This window comes from Hyperoodon ampullatus, assembly GCF_949752795.1.
Source record: "Hyperoodon ampullatus genome assembly, chromosome: 18".
Taxonomy (NCBI): Eukaryota; Metazoa; Chordata; class Mammalia; order Artiodactyla; family Ziphiidae; genus Hyperoodon; species Hyperoodon ampullatus.
Window position 1 is genome coordinate 1,755,878 of NC_136931.1, and position 12,309 is coordinate 1,768,186.

Genomic DNA, 12,309 nt, shown 5'->3' on the forward strand with positions numbered 1-12,309 from the left:
TGCGCTCTCTCCCCGCTCTGGAGGCAGAAATCCAAACCCAGCATCAGCGGGGCTGGGTCCTCCCGGAGGTTCTGAGGGAGGCCTTCGTCCCCAGCCTCTGGTGGCTCCCGCGGACCCTTGGCAATCCCTGGTGACCCTGGGCTGGCAGACCCATCAGCCCAACCCCTGCCTCATGGCCTCACTCCGTGTGAATTTTCTCCTTTTCTTAAAGGACCCACCCTACAGGCCACCCTGATGCGGACATCTGCAAAGACCCTATTTCCAAACAGGGTCACATGCACAAGTAGGGGGTGTCAGGACTGCACATGTCCTCTGGGGACACAGTTCAACCCACAACCACTGTCCCAAAAGACAGGGTGGAAGGTGTTTAGAACCTTGCACGTGCACACACACACTCCCAGGAGAACCTCTGGGTGTGGTTTCAGGGATACGAGCCCCGGAAGCAGGATTCTCACAGCAGGCGTGCCGCAGCCCCGGGCGCCCCGTCACCAGGCACTGACGAGCACCCCTGCTCTGCTTGCTGGGAGCCTGGCCGCCAGAGCCCCACAGACCCCTTGGGGAGAGCACGGCAGCTCGCACTCACCCTTTACACCCCTTACACTCATCCCCCCACAAAGGCTGGAGCAGACGCCAGTTCCGCCTGGGGAATCTCCCCGGTCCCAGCTTGTCCCTGACCCCGTCCTGCCCACGGCTCCCTTCCTTCAATTAGAAAGGGGTCCCTTGATGAGAGCTCTCCCTTGAAGGGCCGACACAGTACAAGATTCTCGGATAAGAGTGAAGGATGTGTCTGCAGTTTAGGCCTTGGGGAGAGCTGGGTCCAGGCACTGCGGGCACTCGTCAGAGCTCAGCCGTCGGGAAATCAGCAGCAGAGCCTCACCGGGGTGCCATCAAAGGTGATTTTTAAAATATTTAAAGAAACTCAGGAGATCTGGGCAGGGAGCGGGGGGGACGCAGCAGGGAGTCGGGGCCCCTGTGCGGGCACCCCAGGCCCCGAGGTGGGGCGAGCGAGGGAGGCACCGAGGGGGCCGGTGGTGCAGACGGTGGAGCCTGGGCCTCGGTCCTGCCTCCCCTCCTGGAGCCACGCGGTCCCGGCCCAGCTCCTGAAGTGACCCCGGCCAAAGGGGGAGGAGCAGCGGCCTGCACCTGGGGACCCCGTGCACACGGTCACACTGACACAGCGTCACATACACGCCTTCTCACTCACACACACGCTCTCTTCTCCACACCCCCCAGCCCCCCAGGCCGTCCCATCATGACGATTTTCCCTAGAACGCTGCACACTGTCTCTGAAACGCCCTCTTTTCTCCACCCCACGGTGCACCACAGAGCCAGTAACCACACACCACTCGGAGCGGCACGCTGTCCTGGTGCCCCCGCGGGTCCCTCGCCCCACGCCTGCCCAGCCGTTCGCTCGCTCTGTGCCGGAACGTCGCTGCCCTTGTGCGTTCGGGACAGGGCGTCCCGCGTCTGCGCGGTGAAGACGGCACGTGGACCCTGAATCTCGGCGCACCCAGCACGGCCCGTGGCTTCGGCGAGGCTCCGTCCCACCCGCGCGAGGGGCTGAGCTGGTGCCGTCTGGGCCCTGGGTCCGCGCGGCCGGCCGGGCTGGGCGGGGGCAGCTGCGGGCCCCCAGACCCCTGTGCCCCTCTCCCGCTCTCCCCCGCTCCCACCCCTCTCACAGGCCCGCGGCCCAGGTGACCTTTCTCTGTCTCACGCGCTCCTTTGCTCCGCGGCACATGGGAGCCCAGCCTGGGTTCAGGCTGTGACGACGTCCCCAGCCCCCGCCTCTCTTATCCGGATCCCAAGGTCAGCTTGTAAATCACTGCTGAGTGAATGAGTGAATAAGGATGCCCTAAGGGGACGCTGACCCCGTGCCTGGCTGGGGAGGCACCCGTGGGCGGCGGGAAGGGTGCCCCGCTCTGGCCAGGTGAGGCACCTGCCGTGATGAGCCCCGGGCCCCATTCCTGGGTGGCCTCGTCCGCCCCTCAGCCTCTCTGAGACAGTGTCCTCCTCACCCCTTAAACGGAGGTGCCGCTTTCTCCCTGACCTCACACGCGAGCAGCGCCTCGTCCACGCAACAGTGTCCCCCAGGCAGGGGCTCGTGTGTCTGTGGCACGAACTGGAAAGGAAGCCACCTCCATCGCGGTAGGTACCCCATCCACGAAGCCCGATTCCCACGGCATCTGTGCGGCGGTGACACCGAAGCAGGAAGAAGCAACTCCTGTGGGGCGACTGGATCCCCGAGTCCCGGCTCCCTCCGCAGGGCTTGCTGGCGCCAGGCTGGATGCTGCGCCCTCGGGCTCAGGAAAGGACGGCCAGCCCGGTGCCAGGGTGGCCAGGCGTGTCCAGGGAGTGTGCTCCTCCCGCCTCCCTCTGGCCCGCGGCCTCCGCTTCTCCAGGACAAACTTGGCCCTTTCGACTCCACGGGGCCGCGGCAGGCGCTTCAGCTTTATTTCGTGCAAGTTTCAAACGTGGAAAAATAAGCCTCACGCTTCCCGTGTGAAAGAAAATGATCCACATCACAAATGGCCAGGCCAGGCCAGCAGGGAAAACAATAAAGACACCCAAACCGTCGTGCGCTGGTCACTCGGCCGTCCACAAACACTCCCCGGGCCCCGCGTCTGGGCTCGTGCGGGGCTCCCGGTGGTGGCACACGAGGCACACACCCTCAGGCCGACCACGTGCGAGGGCGGTGGGGATGGGCAGTGGGAGGGGCAGGGAGAGGACGGCACGCACAGAGCAGCTCAGGGGAACGCGGGGCTGGCGGGCTGGGCGGGTCAGTGGGCGGGGCTTGGCGCCCCCCGCCCCCACCTCTCCCTGAACCGTGCCCTCGGCCACCATCAACGGCAGACTGCGGCCGCGGCCTGGGCGCAAGCAGACACCCTCCCTTAAACTCTCCACTCGGCACCGTCCGGACCCTTCTCCACGTTTCTAAGCCATTGCCAACCACGGTCGTCGGGCCGGCACAGTTGCTCAGCAGGGCCGACATCCCGCGTTTCACTCGGCCTCCGGCCCGTCCCTGTAATAAACACCACTGCTGGCGCCTACCGGCCTCCATCAGGCGCACGCCGCAGGTTTCACCCGCTTCTCCAGCTGACACGGTGCCCTGTGTGGAACCACGATGCCGGCACCACAGGGAGAGCCTGGGTTCAGACGAAAGCTTGGGTTCGAACGATTCCCACTCGTACGTCGGGAATCCCTCAGCGAGTTTGCAGCTGGATCGAAGGAAAAGGAGCAGGAGTCGGACAGAAAATACTGCATCACACGAAACGGGCTTGTGTGAGGCTGTCTCACCTCGGTGTGTGCAGACCACGTGTAGGGTCAAGGTGAAAAGAAGCAGTCCTGACTGTGAGCTCAGTCAAAAAAGTTTGTGAGCGTGACGTGGTGGGTTGAGTGGTGACGCCCCCTCCAAAGAAACGCCCACGTCCCAGAAGCTGTGAATGTGGCCTTATTTGGAAAAGAGGTCTTTGCAGCTGTGGTCAAGTCAAGGCTACTGAGATGGGGCCATCCCGGGTTGGGAGGGGGCCCCTGAACTCAACGTCCTTAGAAGGGAAGGGGGCGGAGGGGACACGGAGAGGCCTGGGGACAGCGGGAGTGGAGATGGAGAGATGCCAGGAGCCGGGGGAGAGGCAAGGAGACACTGACGGAGCCGGGCCTGCCCCCACCTGGATCTCAGACTCGCCCCCAGAGCCAGAGAGGAGAGGCTTCTGTTTTTTCAAGCCCCCGCCCGGTTGTGGTCAGCCATGGGAAATGACGACCTAGGCTCTGGGTGACCTCAGAGGGCACACGCTGGGACACAGCAGGGTGGACGGTGGCCATCACCTTCGCTGAGGGCCGGGCATGGTCCCCCCTGTGCCACAGTCGGGAGGGAGCATGCAGAAGGCATCCCTTCCCTCCAAGACCGGCCCATTCCTGCTCTTCTACGAAGCCTTGGACCTTGGCTCTACAAGCCTTTCGAGGGGAAGTTATCCATGTGACCAGGGGCCTTTGCTGGGCCACAGGGGAGGCCCAGCAGCCAGAGCAGATAACAGCCCAGAGACAGCGTTTCACAAGTGACAAAGCATTTCCTCTCATGTCATCTCGCAGGGCCCCCCAACCATGGGAAGCTGGTTGTATAGATTCGGGGACGAGGAAACCAAGGCCAGAAAGAGACGGCTTCCTGAGGCTGACCCGTCCTCCCCCAAGTCCCCAGTTCTCTCCTGTGAGTCCCACCTTACCCAGAACACGTGAGGGGGCTCTGGGCCTCTGTGCTCAGAGTCTGAGCCTCCCAGGGCCGCACACCCAGCGCCCAGCAGGCACTCGGTCAGTCTGGACTCCTGGACCGACACCCTCACCAGGCCATGCAGGGCACAGCACCAGCCAGGCTAGGAGGGTCAGTGAGGCACCGTGGGCAGAGAACGTGGAAGCCAGTGTTTCCAGCTCCAGGGAGCAAGTGGAGCTGGATCTAAATGGATACAGAGGAGGCAAGAGCTGACCTGGGAGGGCAGGCAGGCAGGAAGGACTCCCAGGGCGACAGGTCCCGGGGAGCTCGTGGCCCATGTCCACACCGGGAGCTGTGCACCACAGGGGTGCAAAGCTCAGGCCCTGGAGCCAACAGACCCACTTCCAGTTCCAGCCCTGATCCTTAAAGTAGCCATGCACCCTCCCCGCCTCATCTTCCTCATCTGTGAAATGGGACCATAACAGTAATGCCTTCATAGCTGTTATCAAAATTGAGATGAACACACAAATCAGTGAGCTCTTGGGGCTCCTTGAGCACTGACTGAGAACACCCGGTTCCCCCAAGTCCCATCACATCGTTAAATCCTTCCACCTGGTTGTGGCTTCCTCCAGGGCACTTTGGTGGGACAGGAAAGCAACCCTGTAATTCTTACAGTGAGAAGTTAGGGCTTCATGGCACTCGCTACCCATTACAGAACCCCCAAAGCACCTTGGCAGAGCCAAGACCCCGGGAGTTCTCTATTGATGAGCAGTGCTCTGGGTTTTGTAGCACAGGTGGGGAGTGTGTGACATCTGGCCCACGTGGCAGGTATCTTCCCGGCCTTGCTAAGGGTTGCAAGCATCCAAGGGAGCCCTCAGCACCCGCCTGCTTCAGAATCCCGACAGGTTCCCAGTGGCAACAGGAGCCAGCACGACGCCACCGCTCTTGCTGAGAACAACCAGAAACCTCTACAGACACAGAATCGTCTGTTGCAAGGCATCAGGAACTGCCGGGAACGGGAGGATGGCTTTGGAGAGGGAAGGGCCGCGAAGGTGAGCCAACGCCAGCAGCTCCCTTGTCTCGGGGGCATCTGCTGACTGCAGGCACTTGGAGGCCGAGAATCTCGTGGCTTTGTACCTGGGGGCACTGGAGGAGGCAGAGGGTCAGCGGAGCCCTTGGTGAAGACGTGGGGGGCCTGAGGGCCGGGCCAGTTTCCCCTCAGGGTCACGCGGCGAATTCTGGGGTTATGTGGAAATGGGATCTATGAAGGGCCCTGGGGAAGCAGAGTCACTGCGCAGTTTAGACTTTAGGACCCACCAAAGGGAGGGGAAAAGAACACATCAGGCCCTCAAGTGAAAGCCTAAAGGACCCGGGGGCATCTAGAGGGAGACCGAACCTCCAGCAGAGGGGAGGGCAGACCCTCTTAGGGGAACAAGGGGCCCTACAGTGTGCTTTATTCAATGTTTATCGTTCAATCAAAATTACTTGTCATGACAAAAGAGAGGACCACACGATCAAACACCAAGAGAAAACACAGATCTCAGAAACAGACCCAGAAGTGATCCAGGTATCAGGTTTCTTAGGCAAAGTGTTTAAAAATAACCATGCTGAATAAGTTCAACAAAACAGTGGAAGAGATGGAGAAATTTCCCAGAGGGCATTCTAGAACTGAAGGAGAAAATACTATATCTGAAAAGGAAGAAGACGGATTAGACAAAGCAGAAGACAGAATTGGTAAATTGGAAGACAAGTTAATAGAACATAACCAACTTGAAGCAAAAGAAAAAAATAATGAAAAATATAGAAAAACCTGTTGGAGACAAGTGGGATATGGTTGAAAGGTAAAGACACAGTAATTGGAGTCTCAAGAAAAGAGAAAACAAATGACAAAGGAAATATTTATTTTCCTTATTTGAAAAGATAATGAAAGGGATCAACTGTCCAAACCCTACAAAATCAGAACCATGATAAATACAAAGAAAGTTGCATCTGGGCACATCATATTAAGACCTCTTAAAACCAAAGGCAAAATCTTGGCAATAGCCAGAGAAAAGACTCATCACCTTCAGAGGGGCAGCAGTGAGACTGACAGGCAACTTCTCAGGAGAAATGATGGAAGTGCTGAGGCAATGAAGTGACATCTTTGAAAAACAGTATTAGGACTTCCCTGGTGGCGCAGTGGTTAAGAATCCGCCTGCCAATGCAGGGGACATGGGTTCGAGCCCTGGTCCCGGAAGATCCCACATGCTGAGGAGCAACTAAGCCCATGTGCCACAACTACTGAGCCTGTGCTCTAGAGCCCGTGAGCCACAATTACTGAGCTCACGTGCCACAACTACTGAATCCCGCACGCCTAGAGCCCATGCTCTGCAACAAGAGAAGCCACCTCAATGAAGAGTAGCCCCCGCTCACTGCAACTAGAAAAGCCCGCGCACAGCAATGAAGACCCAACGCAGCTGATAAATAAATAAATATATAAATAAAAAAGAAAGACAGCATCCACCAACTTAGAACTCTGTGCCTACTTAAAATATCCTCCAGAAATGAAGTAAAATAAAGACATGCTCAGGCAAGCAAAATAAAGAGAGTTCTTCACACAAAAGGAAAATGACCACTGAGAAAAACATGGAATTCCTGGAAGAAACAGAAAGCAACAGAAAGAGTAAATTTATGGATAAATATAAATGAATATTTCCTGAATATTGGCTGCACAAAGCAATGATTGGAGTGAATTGTAGGATTTAAGGTAGATGTAGAATTAAAATGCATGACCACAAAAACACAAAAAGCAGTAGGGTTTAATGAGTTAAGGGGTTTAATGAGTTAAGTTATTCTAAGTTTCTAGCATTATCAAAGAATGGGAAAGGTAATAATTTGTATTCAATTGTAATAAATAAATGTGCCTGCTTTAATCTCTAGGATAACCATTGAAGGACTAGCAAAAGTTAGTAGAGGGAAGTAGTGAAAAAATAAAATTTTTAATTGATTCCCAAACAAAGGCAAACCATGAGAGAAGGGAGAATACAAGAGATCAGTCAAACAGAAAAAAGTATAGTAGATATAATCTACATATTTCAGTAATTCATTAAATGCAAATAGACTACTCCAATGTAAGATTATTAGAGACTAGGTAAAGATATAAACACCCAAGTCTACCTATATGCTGATTACAATAGACACACCTGAATCATAAGGCAGGAAGTTTGAAAAATCAAACTATTCAATATGAAAGCATTCTAACAGTAACCAAAATAAAGCTGGTGTAGCTATACTAATATTACATAAACGAAGCTTTAAAGAAGGAAGCAGAGACAAACAGGGACATTTCCTCATGATAAAATGGTTACTGCACCGGAAAAATATTAGAATCCTAAGTCTGTGTTTCTTCATTAAAACGTCAACAGAACTAAAAGGAGAGGTAGAAAAACTACAGTCACAGTTGGGGACATTAACACACCTCTTTCAGGATCCCAAGAGTGGTCCCGGTTCCTCTCGTACAGAAATGCATATTGAAATGTCTAAGAAGGCCAAGCGAAAAGCAAACCCAGGCTTCAGGGAGGGTGTCCTCTCTGTCTGAAATCCCTGCTGGGAGCCAAGTGCAGATGGGGCAAAACTCAGCACGCTCTTGTCGGACGGTGACCACGGAGTCCTTTCTAAGGGAACACGGCCTCATTATGGAGTGGGTTACTTTTGAGGGGACACATGCCCCTTGTTTTTCATTCCTGTGCCCAAATTCTTGGCTCTTTTCTTTCAAAGGTAACCTCAGTACTTCCTCAAGGTTACTCATTTCAAGGTGTGAGCAGTTTCCTATAAAAAAGGCATGGGGGGCTTCCCTGGTGGCGCAGTGGTTGAGAGTCCGCCTGACGATGCAGGGGACGCGGGTTCGTGCCCTGGTCCGGGAGGATCCCACGTGCCGCGGAGCGGCTGGGCCCGTGAGCCATGGCCGCTGGGCCTGCGCATCCGGAGCCTGTGCTCTGAGACGGGAGAGGCCACAGCAGTGAGAGGCCTGCGTACCGCAAAAAAAAAAAAAAAAAAAAAAAGAATAAAAGACATGGGCAGGCACTAGGACTTTCTGGCAACCAAAATAATAGCAGCACCTGAATCGAAATCTTTCCAAACATCCTCTAAAATTCACGCAGATCAAGAGCAAAACCACAGAAACTCCACACCTTCAGCATATTTACATGACAAAGAATACCAAAAAAATTAAATTATCTGTAGATAGAAAAATAAACACTGGTTTCAAACAGGCCTATTTCGTGAGCTCCCACTGCAGAGAGCTGGGTGGGAGTAGAAAGAGTCTGGAAAAGCTGCACGGAACATACAAGTGGAGGCCGAGCTAAAAGCACTCCCAGAAAGAGAAAGTGCCTCATAAATGTGAAAACAGAAAAACAGTCCTAATAAACCAGAGCCCTGACAACAGGAAAGACCCTTAGAAGTGCACGTGGGATGTGAGGAGGTGACCTCAGAAGGCAATTCTTCTGGGGGATAAGGAGAGGGGCTCCACGGAGAGGGCATGGTGACCCGGAAACTCAGGAAAAAAATGTGGGGTCTCACAAGACATGAACACCTGGGGGAGAACACAGCCCCTTCACCACACTCGCCCCAAAGCCTCTTGCTGTCTGAACAAGAGACAGTATTCTTCGACTCAGAATTGTGTAAACAACTCCAACTTGCCAACCCTGCCCATAAAATGCATATATGTAAGAAGTCTTCAGCTATAAAATGAAGAATTTGACCCCTTCGAAGGGGTCAAAAAAACAAAAAAACCAATAGTCCAGAAGCCCAGGCTTGTAGATATTCCATTTTTATCCTGCTCAGCTACTTTCAGAGCCATCATACAGAAATACAGATCTCTCTCTTCATGTGTGTGTCTGTGTATGTGCACACAGACACACACACACGCTGTGAGATGGAGGGGCTGAGATTTGGGGACAACGGTAGCAAAAGGAAAAAAACTGGGACTTCCCTCGTGCTGCCGTGGTTAAGGATCCGCCTGCCAATGCAGGGACACATGTTCAAGCCCTGGTCTGGGAAGATCCCACATGCCGTGGAGCAGCAAAGCCCGTGTGCCACAACTACTGAGCCTGTGCTCTAGAGCCTGCGAGCCACAACTACTGACCCTGCATGCCACAACGACTGAAGCCCGTGCACCTAGAGCCCGTGCTCTGCACCAAGAGAAGCCACCACAATGAGAAGCCCGCACACCACAACGAAGAGTAGCCCCCGCTCGCCGCAACTAGAGAAAGCCCGCACACAGCAACGAAGACACAACGCAGCCAAAAATAAATAAATAAAATAAATAATAAAATTTATTTTAAAAAAGGAAAAAAAACTATTATAACTTTAAAATAACACATGGGTCAAGAAAGAAATCTCAAGAGAAAATTTAGAATGTTTTGAACTAAATAAAAATAAAAACACAACCTAACAAAATTTGTAGGATGCAGCAAAAGCAATGCTTGGAGGGAAGTTGACAGCATTGAATGCCTACATTAGTAAAGAAGAAAGGCCTAAAATCAATAACCTATGTTTCCACCTTAGGAAATTAGGAAAAGAAGAGCAAATTAAATCCAAAGTAAGCAGAAGAAAAGAAATAATAAGAAGTACAGCAGAAATCAATGAAATTGAAAACAGGAAATCAACAGAGAAAATCAACAAATCAAAAGCTGGTTCTCTGAAAAGATCAATAAAACTAATAAGCCTCTAGTCAAGCTAACTAAGAAAAAAAGAGAGAACACAAATTATCAATATCAGAAATGAATCACTACAGATCCCATGGAAACTAAAAGCATAATAAAGAAACACTATGTTGTTATGAAGCAGAAACGAACACACCACTGTAAAGCAATTATACCCCAATAAAGATGTTAAAGGAAAAAAAGGAAACACTGTGAACAACTCTGTGCTGTAAATTCCATAACCTAGATGATATGGACCAATTCTTGAAAGACACAATCTGACAAAACTCACCCAAGAAGAAACAGACCATTTGAATAGGCCTATATTGTATTAAAGAAATTGAATCAGTAATTGATAACCTTCAAAAATAGAAAGGATCTGGACCTGGTGGTCCAGTGGTTAAGAATCTGCCTTCCAATGCAGGAGATGCAGGTTCAATCCCTACTCAGGGAACTAAGATCCCACATGCTGTGGGGCAACTAAGCCTGTGCACCACAACTACTGAGCCCACACACGCTGGAGCCTGTGAACCACAACAAAGATCCCACGTGCCGCAACTAAGACCCAACGCAGCCAAATAAATAAACAGAATTGGTTCTTAAGAATGTGTTAAAAAAAAATTAGGGACTTCCCTGGTGTCGCAATGGTTAAGAATCTGCCTGCCAATTCAGGGGACATGGGTTCGTGCCCTGGTCCAGGAAGATCCCACATGCCGCGGAGCAACTAAGCCCATGCACCACTACTACTGGAGCCTGCACTCTAGAGCCCACGAGCCACAACTACTGAGCCTGTGTGCCACAACTACTGAAGCCCGTGCGCCTAGGGCCCATGCTCTGCAACAAGAGAAGCCGCCGCAATGAGAAGCCCCGCTCACCGCAACTAGAGAAAGCCTGTGCAGCAACAAAGACCCAACACAGCCAAAAATTTAAAAAGAAAAAAAAAAAATAGAAAGCATCTGGCCCAGATAGGTTCACTGGTGAATTCTACCAAACACATAAGGAAGAAATTATATCAATTTTCTACAATTTCTTTCTGAGGACAGAAACAGAGGGAATACTTTCTTACTCATTCTATGAGGCCAGCGTTACCCTAATACCAAAACCAAACAAAGATATTGTAAGAAAATAAGTCTATAGACCAACATCTCCCATGAACACAGATGCAAAAATCCTCAACAAAATATTAGCAAAGTAAATCCAACAATGTATTAAAAGAATTATACACCACAACCAAGCGGGCTTTACCCCAGGTGTGCCAGGCTGGTTCAACATTAGAAATCAGTTAAAGTAATCCATCACATCAATAGGCTAAAAAAGAAAAATATGTGATTATACAAATAGATGCAGAAAAAGCATTTGACAAAATCTGACACCCATGCATGATATAAACGCTCAGTAAAGCAGGAATATAGGGAAACTTTCTCAAATTCATAAACGCTATCAAAATAATCTACAGCAAAAGTATACAAGAGGAGGAGGAACCCAGATGGCGGAGACGAAGGACGTGCTCTCACTCCCTCTTGTGAGAACACCAGAATCACAACCAGCTGCTGGACAATCATCGACAGGAAGACATTGGAACTCACCAAAAAAGATACCCCACATCCACAGACAAAGGAGAAGCCACAATGAGACGGTAGGAGGGGTGCAATCACAGTAAAATCAAATCCCATAACTGCTGGGCGGGTGACTCACAGACTGGAGAACACTTATACCACAGAAGTCCACCCACTGGAGTGAAGGTTCTGAGCCCCACATCAATCAGGCTTCCCAACCTGGGGGTCCGGCAATGGGAGGAGGAATTCCTAGAGAATCAGACGTTGAAGCCTAGTGGGAATTGACTGCAGGGCTTCAACAGGACTGGGGGAAACAGAGACTGCACTCTTGGAGGGCACACACAAAGTAGTGTGCACATCGGGACCTAAGGGAAGGAGCGGTGACCCCAGGGGAGACTGAACCAGACCTACCTGCTGATGTTGGGGGGGTCTCCTGCAGAGGTGGGGGGGGTGGCTGTGGTTCACCGTGGGGACAAGGGCACTGGCAACAGAAGTTCTGGGAAGTACTCCTTGGCGTGAGCCCTCCCAGAGTCTGCCATTAGCCCCACCAAAGAGCCCGGGTAGGCTCCAGTGTTGGGTTGCCTCAGGTCAAACAACCAATAGGGAGGGAACCCAGCCCCACCCATCAACAGTCAAGTGGATTAAAGTTTTACTGAGCTCTGCCCACCAGAGCAACAGTCAGCTCTACCCACCACCAGTCCCTCCCATCAGGAACATTGCACAAGCCTCTTAGATAGCCTCATACACCAGAGGGCAGACAGCAGAAGCAAGAAGAACTACAATCCTGCAGCCTGTGGAACGAAAACCACATTCACAGAAAGACAATATGAAAAGGCAGAGGGCTATGTACCAGATGAAGGAACAAGATAAA